Source organism: Vidua chalybeata, chromosome 11 (assembly GCF_026979565.1).
Source record: "Vidua chalybeata isolate OUT-0048 chromosome 11, bVidCha1 merged haplotype, whole genome shotgun sequence".
NCBI lineage: Eukaryota > Metazoa > Chordata > Aves > Passeriformes > Viduidae > Vidua > Vidua chalybeata.
In genome coordinates, this window is record NC_071540.1 from 8,339,738 (window position 1) to 8,353,811 (window position 14,074).

A 14,074-nucleotide genomic window follows, 5' to 3' on the forward strand; every position below is an offset into this window, starting at 1 on the left:
TCCTGCCTTCAAAGTGAATTTAGACTGACATAGCAGAATAGAAAAAAATGCTTAATAAACTAAGGGTTTTATTGCACACGCACCATCTTATAGGTATGCATTCAGCAAAGAGTGGCATGACTCTATAATAGGTGCACTAAAAAAAGACATCTGTTTGTATAATATCCCTTTCACCACACTGAGTAAAAAAGACCTTTTCAGTTATTTCATTCTCTATCCTCACCACCTTTACATTTGTTTGACTATAGTATTACCTTAGTAGAGAAACCTGGTTATGGAAAGTGATAAATATGAAATTTAAGAGAATGAATCTTCTATAGGCAGGAGCAGAGGCAGTGCACTGAGCCAAGCAAGGGAGTCAGGAGACTGTGCCCTGGCAAGGGTGGCCTGTGCATGTCCTCTGTGAGGAGAGGAACTTTCCACTGTGCTGCCCCTCCAGCCTCCTCCAGAGCAACCAAAGCAGGAGCTTCCAGGGGCCAGCTCATCAGCCCAGATGCTGAATCAGCCCAAGAATATTTAACTACAGCAGAAAAATGGACCACACCAGAGGATTTTCTCCTTGAAGAGAACTTCACACTGTTCTGATTAGAGATGGAAATTTCTGAGGTGTTCTGGACTTCTTTAAGAGGTCTCAGCAGTTTAGTAGAATTAAAAATTGAGGTCATGGTCACCTTAGGCATAAACATCAGTTAACCCTTGAATGTGATAAGATTTGTAAAATCTTATCAGACCTTCGCCACTTTGAAAAGATCCATAGCAAAACTATTTGATAAAATAGTTTTTTTAGCACCCTTCCATTCATAGTATCTGTTATGAGAAAGAGCTTTAGTATCCCTAATTTTGAGATGAGCAGCTGAACTCCAGGAGTCTTAGACCAGTTCCTCTAGGATATCAGAGTGCCTCAAAATGTTTGAGAGCCTAGGCCCCACTGACCTTCCTGAGGCCAGAATGAAGGATGGGAAGCAAAACCTTAAATCCAAGACCTTCATGCCTTAAATGTTAATCATAAACACAGCACCATCCTTGTGCTATAAAGAAGTTCCTCACCATAAAGAATTCCACATTAGCAAGACTTGTAGCTAATTGCTTTTGCTTTGCAGTCTTGCTGTTCTGTTATGTTGTACAGCCCCTGCAACCCTACTTTTCAGCCATATGCTGTCAGTCATATTTTTGCCTCTTGTTGCATTGCTGTCAGACTCTAAGCTGTTTATGAGTCCCTGAAATGTGAAATTTTGGTCTTATTTAGTTTTCAGCTAACCCTGTTGCTTAGATGCAAGAATATCACATTTACTATATAGAGAGATTTATTTAAAACCCAATTGTGAGTTACACTGAGGAATCTTCAGCAAACCATGACAATAAATAATGAGAGGATGTTTGCCTGGAGGACTTCCCTAATGAGGTTTGGTCTTAGGCAGGCATTCTGTTTGGAAGTCAAATACTTTGTTCCTTGAGATGCTCATGTTTCTCGCTATCTAGCAGGGATTTCTGTGAGGTTTCGTTAATAATTGACCTTGGGGTCACTCATGATTACACATAATGCAAAAAGACACCAGGAACCTATCTAGGGGAAAAATAATTCTATATACAATCCAATGTCTAATATTTATTTCTTTATAAACAAAAAATCTTATCAAGTTAGCAGTTTTTTAGAAGTAGGCATAGACTAATATGCTTTAAAAGAGACTATAGATAGCTGTGAGTTAGAAAATATTATTGTGGCCCACATTTGTTCAGAGGAGGGTTTCTGCACCTTGTTGTTAGTCTTCTGTAGGTTCTCTTCTCAAATGGATAAAATGAACTAAATGAACTCTCTCACTACTGTAACTCTGGCATTTGCATTAGTTCACCCTCCAAAAGTCACTTTCCTTATCCAGTGCCAGCCTCTCTGTCTGCTCCCTCAGTGACACAGAGCATCTATGGTGACATGGGATTGTGGCAGCCATGTGGGGGAATACCTCACCATTCAAACCTTCATCTCTCTGTAAGGTACACAGATACACAGTTTTCCACCATGGTGTTTTGGACACTGTTATGAGGAGTGACAGGCAGCAGCAGTGGAGGTATTTGCAAATACACAAGTGATGTGTGTATGATGCATGTAAAGGAAAAAAATCTGTAGGGAATGTTGTAACAGCTTGTGATGTTTGAGGGAAGTGGGTGCAGTTCTACTGATGGTCAATGAAACCCCTGGTATTCTCCATCACAAGCCTGTAGATGAATTTCACACCTGTTAAATGTGTTATAGTATTTCCTTGTAGGTTTACTTAAGGCCTGTTGAAAAGAGAGGGAAGCACTTTTTTACTTGAACACTAAGAGACACAAATGTACTTACCCAGAAACCCAGGGTCCTGAGTAAGTTCATTGTGCATGGAGAATCATTTACTGGATGTTTCTTGGATCCTTCAGAGTAAATGGACATCTAGGTAGTGGGATGGGTAAGTCACCAGAGTTAAGGATTCCCCTGTGGACAAACCCTCACCAATCTTTAAAGGTTGTCAGAATGCAGTGTGGCAGACCACAGTCATTAGGAAGTAATATGTATGGCAAATGGTTCTGCTTGGATCTTTCAAGCTGAAATTCTAAATAAATATCCAGGATGAAGTCTTCCTCCCTAGGTATATTATCTTTGCTCATTAATAGTTCATTCCCATAGTGGAAAGAACTCTCCTTAAAGTAGAGCAAAAGGGAAAAATACTATTGTCAGACTCCTAAATTAATAAAGCAGCCCAACCATTTACTTAGAGCAATAAGCAGCACATCCTCAGGTTGAGGTGATGCACAATGGGATAATCTATCCATTTGCCTCAGCTGCACATCTGGTAGCCCTTAGGCAGAAGACAGGTTTGAAAGGCATCTAACCAGGAACTGCACACAGTGCCTGGTTCTTCAGGCAGTGCAAAGTTCAGCAGCCAAGTTAAAAAAAATGCAGGGCTCCATTCCTCCTTGCCTCTGGCAACATCTGCTTGTGTGACAAAGCGAAAGCTCAGTAGTTCTGCACTTCAAATACCAGTTTGATGTCTGACTTATAATCAAAGTGCTCACTAACTCCATGCTTTGCTCTTATCCAACTGTTTTAATCTTTCACAGTGCAAGCAACTTGATAATGCAATAAACAGAAGATTGACAGAGGATGTAGCAAGCTTAACACATCCCTCCAATTCCTCTACTGAGGAGTGATGGATACTTCAAGTGAAGAATTCCCCTGGTGGCTTCATTGTTTTTGAGGCATCTTTCTTGATGAACTTTTCCAATGGCAAAATCATTACAAAGCAGAAATGCAATCTCTCCAAGGGCTAACTTGGAAGCCCAGTCTAATATACAGTGCTATAATGCAGTAACAAATCCTATAGGCAAACCAGGACTTTATGTGAATGGTTTTGTAAGGTGAAGAAATGGGAGAAAATGTTGGGTTGAGTTAGGTCAGATTGCTATGTTTGGCCACCTTATAATTTGGGATGTTACAAACCAAGGTCTCTCCAAAAGCTAGAGCCTAAATCCTAAAACTCTCAAAATGTGAGCTCTACGTTACATTTTTCAAAATGAAAAAGCAATGCTGAGAACACTGTTGTTCAGGTATCCCTGATATTCAAATCTTGAACTGAATTTAAATTTTACCTCTCAGTGGCAGCTACAGTATTTTCTGCTTCCATTCTTTCTGAGATTGTTGCAGGGTGCATAATTCCCCAGTTACATGGTGAAAGAGGCTGGGAGTATTTTATGGCTACATCAGAAGAAAGTCCCTTCCAGTCACACTGCAGCTACATCAGATTCTCTGATGAGCAACAAAATAATGCTTTAACATATACCTCGACCACAGGAAAGTAGTGGGAATTCAGGCTGATATCACCCTCTCCAAGATGACTTATTGGGAATTTTTATATGCAAAGCTAGAAAAAAATCTGGCCTATCAGAAAATGAAACTCAGTGCTTGCTACCAAGACAGGGGATAAGTGAGAAAAACAAATCATGGTCAAAAGGTATATTTCATTTCCAGCATGACAGAGAGGAAATAGTTGTCGAAGTCATAGATTTACAGTGAGAGTTCAGCCAAAAGAAGTCTATATAAAGTTTTGAAAATCAGAGACACTTGTAAGAAATGTTATTTGCTTTCATGTTAGGGAAACGAGCAATTGCAATCCATTATGTTATAATTACCATATTGGCTTCAAATTATTTGGAAGATTACTTTCTGTTAATAAAGCAGCTTACGCTAATAGAAGATAAAAACTCAGTTTGCCTAGTTTGGGAAATAAGAAGTGCCTTGTTCATGCCATTAGTCATATGTGTATGGCAGTTCAGAACAATGAAATTATCATATAGTGGGTATTTTATCTTTGTGATCAAATTAATAGGGAAAAAATCAGTTTTCCATTTACTATTGACTCTTTGTAAGTTCTTGTCTGTCTGCAATCAGAGCATTTCTACTGTCCTCAAAAAGAGAGATTATAACAGGATTCAGTGCCCTGCAATAAACCCCAAAGCAAACCCACCACAATTGTATTTGGCAACTGTACAACAAACTACTTCCCAGCAAAGCTCAAAGAAAAGCCCACTATTTACTAAAATTATACTGAATGAGCATCAGGGCTCAAGTCCTTGAATTAAACTTGTATAGTGTGAAAGTGATTTTCTTTTCAGAAGATTTTATAAAATTGACATTGTGTTTTCCTTTAAAAAAGTTAAATCTGGGGTCATGGAAAGAAAAAGAAAAATCTCTGAATAACTGATAGAAGGGGAGAAGGTAGAAAGCAGAAATTACTCTAAGTTTGTAACTATACCATGACCACTCCCAAAAAGCCTTTTGGGTGAGTGTCTGGGATGCTTGACCAGTGTCAGAGTGGGCAATGAGACAAGAATTAAAGGTGTTAGTGAGCCATGGTGTTACCTACAGGGAGACAGGGGTCTGCCCACCTTCCCTCAGTGCAGTGAAGAAAGGATGCTCCTCTGGCCACCAGCTGACTGAATGGGCCTCAGAGCTGGTTTTAATCTTGTTCAAGTTGCTATGATTTCCTTCCTTTTTATGCAATAGATGTTACACTGCTAGGAACAGTATGTGTCCTCTTCTGGTACTGCAGCAGTCATTATTGGGAAACAGCACATTTTCTATTTATACATATACAGACAATATATAGAAAATTATATATTATTGCTTATACATTTATTATAATATTTTATTTGTATTCATATATTTTCACTTCTATAAACTATTTATTTATATGCATATTTTATATATATACCTTTATATCTATTCTTACATTACTTACATTAATACTTTATCTAGTGGATGTGTTCTGTGTTTATAGTATATAAATTGCTTTATAGAGTAGGGCGGTATTAAGTGTTTATCAAGTTATATTATACATTTTCTCATTTTATATGGTTAGTATATGTCCAAAATGATAACATGAAGGCTTATGGGCCCTTTCCACCTATTTAAGTGGGTGGGGAGAGCAGGATAGGTATTAGGAATACTTTTCTAAAATTTTTTAAATTGAGTCAATAATAGCAGCTGTTGTTGTGTCCCAGGCTCAGGCTGGCGTCCCGGGAATGAGTGTTGGGGATCTGGAGGGAAGGGCTTGATGCAGCAGCAGCAGCCACCTCTGTGCGTCAAACTCGTGCTGCTCGCAGGGTCCCCGCTGGGCAGGCGATGGGGGCTAAAAGCCCAGAGGCTTTCAGCACGGCTCAGCTGTGCCCCGGGGGCTGCAGGTGCCCCCCATAGCCCCGGGAGCTGCAGGTGCCCCCCATAGCCTCGGGGGCTGCAGGTACCCCCCCATAGCCCCGGGAGCTGCAGGTGCCCCCCATAGCCTCGGGGGCTGCAGGTACCCCCCCATAGACCCGGGAGCTGCAGGTGCCCCCCATAGCCTCGGGGGCTGCCGGTACCCCCCATAGCCCCGGGAGCTGCCGGTACCCCCCATCGCCCCGGGAGCTGCAGGTGCCCCCCACAGCCCCGGGAGCTGCAGGTGCCCCCCATAGCCCCGGGAGCTGCCGGTGCCCCTCCCCACAGCCCCGGGAGCTGCCGGTACCCCCCATAGCCCCGGAGCTGCAGGTGCCCCCCATAGCCCCGGGAGCTGCCGGTACTCCCCATAGCCCCGGGAGCTGCCGGTACCCCCCATAGCCCCGGGAGCTGCAGGTGCCCCCCATAGCCCCGGGAGCTGCCGGTACTCCCCATAGCCCCGGGAGCTGCCGGTACCCCCCGCAGCCCTGGGCGCGGTCCCGCGGGAGCAGCCCCGGGCCCGGGTGCCGGCTCTGCCCCAGGAGAGGGCCGTGCAGGGCAGACCATGGCCTGCCGCTCCACTTGCCCAGCGCAGGGCATGGCTAATAAGGAGCAGGCTTTTGATATTGCAAAATTCTCCATCTGTTCAGGGGATTTCTAATTACAGGCATTAATCTGTGCCCCTCCAATGAGCCATAATTGGTAGGCGTTTGCCTCATTAATCATTCAGGTGCTGAGCCTCTCCATGCACAGCCGCAGCAGCTATGACCAAGCAAATGTAGCTGTACGGGCTTTGTATGCGGTACCATTGCAATTTTTGGAATTGTGGTGGATTCCAAGGACGTTTGCAGTTACTGTAGCTCAGGGGCTTTTCAATATCCTGAAATGCCACAAGATGGCACTGACTGATTCCGAGGCCCCTGGTCCCGGCCGGCCCCGCCGCCCGGGCAGGGCTCTGCCATGGCCGCAGGTGCGCTCTGGGCTACTCAAGGCCTGTGTTACAAACCAGCTGCACTCAGCCGTTCGTGGTTTGTTTTAATGTGGTTTGTTTTAAGCTGTGGCTATGAAAAGCTACAACTCCGTGACAGTGACATAAAGCTTTTGGATTTAGGCAGATTTGATTTTCCAGTGTTATATGCAATGGCTGTTGGTCTGTTAAAGGCCTGAGCCAAACTTTACAAACAGAATATGAAGCCCAGGCTGCCTAAGTCCACCAAGAGCTGACATTTGCTATTCTTACCAAAAGGCAGAACATCACAGCCGTGGGACACTCACAGAGCTCGGCGGGAGGGGTCACTGAGTGGGTACTTGTAGCTCTGCAATTCAGTGTGCCACCGTGGCTGCTTCTTTACGAGCCTCTCCTGCCACCATGTGCCACCGTGGCTGCTTCTTTACAAGCCTCTTCCTGCCACCATGTGCCACCATGGCTGCTTCTTTACGAGCCTCTTCCTGCCACCATGTGCCACCGTGGCTGCTTCTTCCTGCCATCACACTGGTGAGCCCAGCGCAGCTGCTCCCTTTGCAGTGGTTCTTAAGCCCCTCCTGCACTGGAGCACTGGACATTCTTGTCTGGACTCTTCAGGTATCCCCAGTTGGCTTGTAAAGTCTCTTCTTGTTTTCCTATCATGGTAAAGTGTCATTCCCTTCTTTTGCCCAAACTGTGCCCTTTAGGCTGGCTGTAGCCTCCTGAAGGGTGCTGCAGTGGCTCAGCTGATGGATGAGTTGCAATAACTACTTTTGAGTCCCTTTGTTGTGACACTGGTTTTAAGTTTCCCCCTTGTATAATGAATAGCCTAACAAACATATTGTATTATTTCATTCCTTTATTAAGTCATTTATTATACAGCAAGTCCTTTAACTGAATGAGAAAAGTTTCTGGGTAGAACCAATTTACTGTCACCATGGTGTAACATATGGCTCTTACAAGGACTTCTTTTCAGCAAATCCATACACTGCAGAAACTGCCCAACACTAAAACAATATTTTTTTCATTTAACAAACTTGTAGTCAAATCTAATATTTGTTTTGCCTGAGAACTGATTTTTTTTCAGATTACTGAAAAGGGAAAAATTCTCTTTTAAATGACCCTCTCGTCTGTGAGAAGATACACACTGGCCACATTCTGAAATACTACCAAAACTCTACTTCTTTAAAAATAAGATGAGTCCCACACTTTTTCTAGGTTTGAATCAAACTTTTAGTCAAAATAAAATAACAAATAAATAATAAATAGTACAGACAGTACAGACACAGAACAGATGCTTACATTTAAACATATGCCATTCAGCAGTTAAAAAAATTATTCAGACACCATCATATCAAAGGCATATTAGTGACATATGGTGTCTGACATGCTTCCACAAATGAATACATACACTGGCTTTGATGACAACCATGCAAATTGTATTCTTCCACATGAACAGTTTATCAGGAACAGTCGGATTTGTGCCTGCACAGCAACACGTATTGTGGATTTCTTGTGGAGGACACACCATGTTGTAACCACACAGTATGTCAAATCAGGGGAATGTGTGTCAAATCATTCTCCTCTTTGTTTCCACTGAGACCCAGGCTAAGACTTTAAAGTATGTGAGGCCCAGCAAGAAGCTGTGCTTGGCAGAAAGGGCCAGCTGGCAGCTGTGCTGCTACATGGGACTGCATTACAGCTCCAGGAAGAACTCCTACTTCTGGGACAGCAACTCTGTCCCCAAAAGAAGGTTCAGGGCAGGGTACCCTCTAAACCAGCCAGACAGGACAGAGGCAAATTTCAGCCAGCCACACCAGGTTGGTTATTTGCCCTCTGCACTGTACATTTGCCCTGGTTCCTTCAGTCCCTCAGCATCTCTGAGAATACAAAACCCAAGCACCGTCTCCCATCAGTTGTCACAACACAGTCCTCATTTGATGGATTTGCTAAAACCATTCCAAACCATTCATGTTACTCATGGCAAACAGGAGCCCAGGAACAGCAGAGCCCAATCACTGCTGCTGCTGAGCTGTTCTCCCAGAGACAGGCAAGCAGAGTGAATTGGACATGGGGCACTTTCTCACTGAGGGCTGATCTCCTTGGCAGATGGTTGGCGGTTCCAGCACATGAGAGGTGATTATTTCACCATAGGAGAAATACGTGTTAAAGTTTATTAATATTAGGGGGAATGGTCAGGCTAACATGTCAAGGTTCTTGAGTCCTGTCTGGACTTCAGTCTGTTTCAGTGGAAAAAGCATAATTTCAGGTGCTGGAAGAGTTATGCTGGCCAAAATTTGAGGTGTCAACTCAGAGACTCTCGAAGGCGCCTGGGCTCAGATGTAGGGTTAAGGGAACTTTTAAGATTTTAGCTTAGAACCCCATGTCTCAATTTTGCCTATGATCCTTTCTAGAAAGTCATCAGTAGTTGTCAGGGTAGTTGTTCAATTCAGAGCCTGTAAAAGCAAGAACAGAATAAGCAAAGGTCATACTGAAGTTTACACAAATAGCAGCTGAGGAATGTCAGGTTGTTGAGAGAGACTTTACTGTGCCCACATATCTAAATAAACAGAGACAAAAAAAACCAACAAAAGCCCCCCACTTAAAAAATCTAAATTAGCTGTATAGTTCTCCACAAAACAGCTCCAGCTCTAACACTGATTTCAGTGGGCAGTAGCTTAAATAAATATTTTTCTCCATTAAACAGCTAATGCATTTTTTCATCAGAATATCCTTGAGACAATCAGTTAATTCATCATTTTAAACAACTGCCGTACAATCATGGAGGGTCTCCTAAGAATGCAGTAAATAAGGAGATGTGCCAAAGTGTTATTCCTTCTCTGGCTATGTTTAGAGCCTAACAGGCTACATGTGCTGGTCCCACTGATGCCTGGACAAGGCTTTCAGCTCATGGCTGGCTCACATCCTGTCACTTTAGAAAACAGAGAGCAAGACGTCCTCCCTCCCTGGGGACAAGAGTACATCTGTTCCTCAGGCCAAGGTGCTGAAGACAGGCAGCAGCTCACCAGTGTTCAGCATAAAAATGCCAACCAACTTGGGCTAGCCTTTGAGTGCAGAGCTCTGCCTTGACGTTTTCTGTATTGTGGCTCCCAAGCTTACTGCCCTTAAATAAAAATAGTGTTTATAGAATTTCCAGTTTATTTTATCAGCCTCTCCTGTGTGTTCTCTCTGGTACAATATATTGCACTTTTCCCAAAAGGGGGGGAAAAGTGCAATATATTGTCTTCTAGTCACTAGTTGGTCCTCCTTTAAGGACCTTGTAAGACATTTTTTGTGTATTGTTTCCCTGCATATGTGAGCAGCTTTACTACTTCATCCCCCTTAGGACCACTTAACAACATCAGCAAAGCAATTAAGTGTAGTTTTCAGGAAAATGCCAGAGGCATTACACTGTCTGGATGGGAGTCTCAACCCAATTATTTTCAGCTAGTTGTGAACTGTGGAAAGTGGACTTTACTTCATTATAACTTCAGTTCCCACTGATTAAAAGTCTAGTATGTTACAGGCGGTAAGGAAAAATGAAACAATTAAACTTTCCATCAATAAAATTGCTGCATATTCTTCAACATAGGGGTTTACTTCTCTCCAGAGAAGTGATTAAAATGAACTGATTGAACTATAATTTGATTGACTGAAGAGCTGCAATCCATTGTACTAAAGCTGAAATTCCATCTTATTGCTCTATTTAACTCTGAATATAAAAAATTACTGGTGGTTTTGCAGAACCCTTATGCAGTGGTCCAGCTGAAATTTCTTGTTGCTCACAGGCTGCAGCAGGTTCTGTTCTTTCCCTGATGTGTCTGCGTGATTCACAGTGGATTGACGCTGAGAAAGACACAACAACACCTAAGAAATTATATTAATACAGCTTTAGAAAAAAAGAAAGGGCCTGTTATATTATCAGGTATCTTCTACCTATGACATAGTCATTTGGGAATTCTAAACACAACCACATATAAAGCGAACCCAAGAGACTGGAGAAAATAATTGCCAGGTAATATACAGTTGTTGCAGCAAAAATTAGCATATTCTCCTGATGAAAAATGCAGCTGTGATGCTCCTTCCTGCTGCAGAACTATCTTCAGGAAGCTGTGAGGCTGCCAGATGCAGAGGTTTGTAGGTGTGCACACATACGGATGACTCCTTCCTCCCAGGGGATACCAGAGCGCCACCTGGGTCTGGTCTCTAGTAAGCTGTGCTGGCTGTGAATGAGGATACCTGAGTTCCAGTGCAAACACTGTTTCTTGGGACTCAGCACAGGTTTTTGTGGTTTCTTTAGACTGTGACAGCTTTGTTTCCACAGATGTAGAATTCTGCTGCCAGAACCAGGGGCTCCTATGGCACAGTGAGGGCTAATGAACACCAGCTAAGGAACAAGGAGCTGCTTGCCTCTGTCAGCAAGCTACCAGCGTGTTCTGGTCTACGAAATACCCAGAATATCATTCCCCCTCTGAAGCTTTAGTTGAAACGCCATTTCCTGTTATGAGGTTACTCCTCTGTTGTATGACACCTGCTTCTCTATTCCCACCATGTATTTTGAAATAAGACACAGTATTTGATCCATAGTAACATTGGGAAGAATATAACATCATACTAAAGTCACAGCAAGAACACCTTATATTGGTAATTAAATGTTTCAGGCTGGGTAAGATATCTGGATAAAGATGGGCAACAGCTGGCTCAAATACTCAATGCACTTTGTCTGATAGGCAGTTCAAACTCTGAATGAATTTAATACATGTTTCCCAATAAGATCACCAAGAACCAGGGCATGTACTCCTTGATAATATTTACTACTGAGCTAAGTTTGCTGTGGAGCTTTGAACTTCTGGATGTGCTGATCTACGAGACTGGCTCATAGCTAATCAGGTCATGGATGTGATTTGTGCCAGCTTCAAGCCTTGAATATTGCCAATCCCAGTTTTACAGCAATACCTGACCACAGTCAAGGTCTATTAATCCACTAAGTTCTTTGGTCTTAATGTTTACACCTAGGACATATCAATTCCTCTTTGTTAGCCAAAAGCTACCAGAACTATACTGGACTCACTGAGACAGTATTGATCTGAAAAAAACGCTGCCTTCATCCAATTTAAAAGGAACTCCTTTGACAAATTATATTTGGCACTTAATAATTGTCTTGCATTATTGGCCTTTTCCTTTGTTTCCTCTTTCCTTTTGATTATCAATTACTATAAATGTTATCCCCTACTCTGCCTCACCAGAGGTAACTTTGAATAAAGATATGCAGCAGTAAGAGCCTTTTAAAGGGAGACAAGGGCAAATACAGAACAAATTTGTGAGTATCTCTGGAGGCTGCAGAATTTTTGCTACATTCCCTGAGCTGAGCTTTATGTACATACATACACAGAGGCACGTAGGGCTCCAAACAGCTTAAATGCCTGTTTAATGCCTTTTTAATCTTTCCGTTTTTACACAGGTAAATTCTCTCAATTATAAGGCCTTTGCATCAAAGTTGAAGCAGAAGGTGCTGTGCTTGAAGTAATTTGTATCTTATTTCCTTGCAGGACAACAAAATGGCAAAAAAGAGGAGCCCCAAGTGTGAAACTAGCCTTGAGACTTCTCTAATTCCTGCATGAGAAAATGGCAGGGATCTTGCAAAGCAGTTATTCATCTCTAACAGCACTCCTATATCTAAGGCAGCAAGCAGAGCCTGGGAAGGGCTTTTTGTCACACTGACACAAGTCACAAGAAATCTGGGCAGTGTGCAAACAACATCAAGAGCAGGGCAGGACCTTCTCCCAGGCCCAGCCTTCACTGCCACATGGAGGAAGAGGCACAGACATCTGGTGACCCAAGCAATTGCTTAATGTGGTTCCTCAGAGAAGTGTCAGCAAGTGTATGGACAGGAACTGGCAAACAGTTCCACCAGACCATGCTGGCCTGGCACATCATGGAAAAAGTGAAGAATGATTCAAGCTGGCTGTGTTTTCTGTACCTGTGGGCCTCTTGGCAGATGCACAGGACTAACCATAGCTACCAAAAAGAACATCATTTTGCTATGGATGCTGCAAATCACACATGTGACTCCTCTCTCCTTACCCTGTTATGGAGAGACAACAATTTTCTGTGTTTCAACAAGAATTTGATTTCACAATCATACAAAAATATATTTGCCAGCAGATTTTTGATTGGAAAAATACAGCACTTTAATTACATAGATACCATAACTCTCTATTTTTACAGACTGTGATTACTGCAATTTCTTTATTAGGGAATAGTTTCACTATTTAAGAAAATGTTATTTAAGAGGTGTTTATCTGTTTATCCCACACTGTTAACACCCCAGGAAAACATAACCAAACACTTGAATGCTTTCCTAGCAACCAAGGTCTCTCACATCTGAAAAGCAGCATACTTGTCTTTTTCTGTACCTTGTATTGAGCCAAATTTCTAGTTTGTAACCCTTTGGCCATTCAATAACCATCAGATTCTTGGAATATAATTTTAGGTGAAACTCTAAACCAGTGACTATAGTCACAGGGTCAGATTTTCAGACTTTTATGTATCCCTTACTTCAGCTGATGGAAATATTGCAAAATTAATCTTAGGAACTAAGCTTTACATTTACTAACCTGCTGCATGACTTAACTCTTCAAATTACCAGCAGCTTTTTCAATGTGCTGAGTTTCTGCAAATCCCACTATGGTGAGTCTAAAACACAGACACTGAGTATTGCCTTGGGATCTCACTCTGTCTTTCAAGGCTGGCATAATGGTGCTGGTTTTACTGAAGAAATGGAGGGAGGTTCAGATCTCTTGAAATCTTTGCGGGATATTGGGGACCCAAAAACCCCCCAAAAAGCAGCAAATACATTATCAGAATCCTCTCCTCGTCTACTTCCTTCTTTCCTTACATAAGGGTAAGTTCTCCTTTCTCTCTTTTCTTATCTAAGGGAGACATGATCTCCTTGCTAACTCTACAAGAAAAACAGAGGAGCACCTGGGAAATCTGTCTTCCAAGGAAAAGATGAAAGATGCAGCTAAGTGAGAGGATGTGTCCTTCTCAGCACTGACAGTGTGGTCAAAGAGACAGCTCCCCTGACTTTTCCCTGAAGAGTTCACAGACAACTGTCCAGAAGAGCGCCCGCTCTCCCGGCAGTTCTGTGAACAGCAGGAATCACTGCAGCACTCTGGGCTGCTGCTGCCGTGTCATTCCAGTGCCTCTGGGGTCACCTGAGTGCATTAAATTAACACTGTTCCCAGGCAAAGCAAAATGTCTGGCAACAGGATGGTGCAGCATAATAATGGGATAGGAGGGGTAGCTACACACCTAAATATGAAATGATTGGAAGGAGAGAGGAGTGCTGATTCTGAGCAACATGACTTAGTGCCAAATGCACGTTCTCACAC

General features: G+C 42.7%; 1 long non-coding RNA gene across 1 annotated transcript; it reads left to right on the forward strand.

The window, feature by feature from the left end:
* Window positions 1-7,185: 7,185 nt before the first annotated feature.
* On the forward strand, window positions 7,186-12,897 carry LOC128793805 (uncharacterized). Its single transcript, XR_008432889.1, has 2 exons — window positions 7,186-7,298; window positions 12,230-12,897. It is a non-coding gene; the product is annotated as an uncharacterized LOC128793805 (long non-coding RNA).
* The last annotated feature ends 1,177 nt before the right edge of the window (window positions 12,898-14,074 follow it).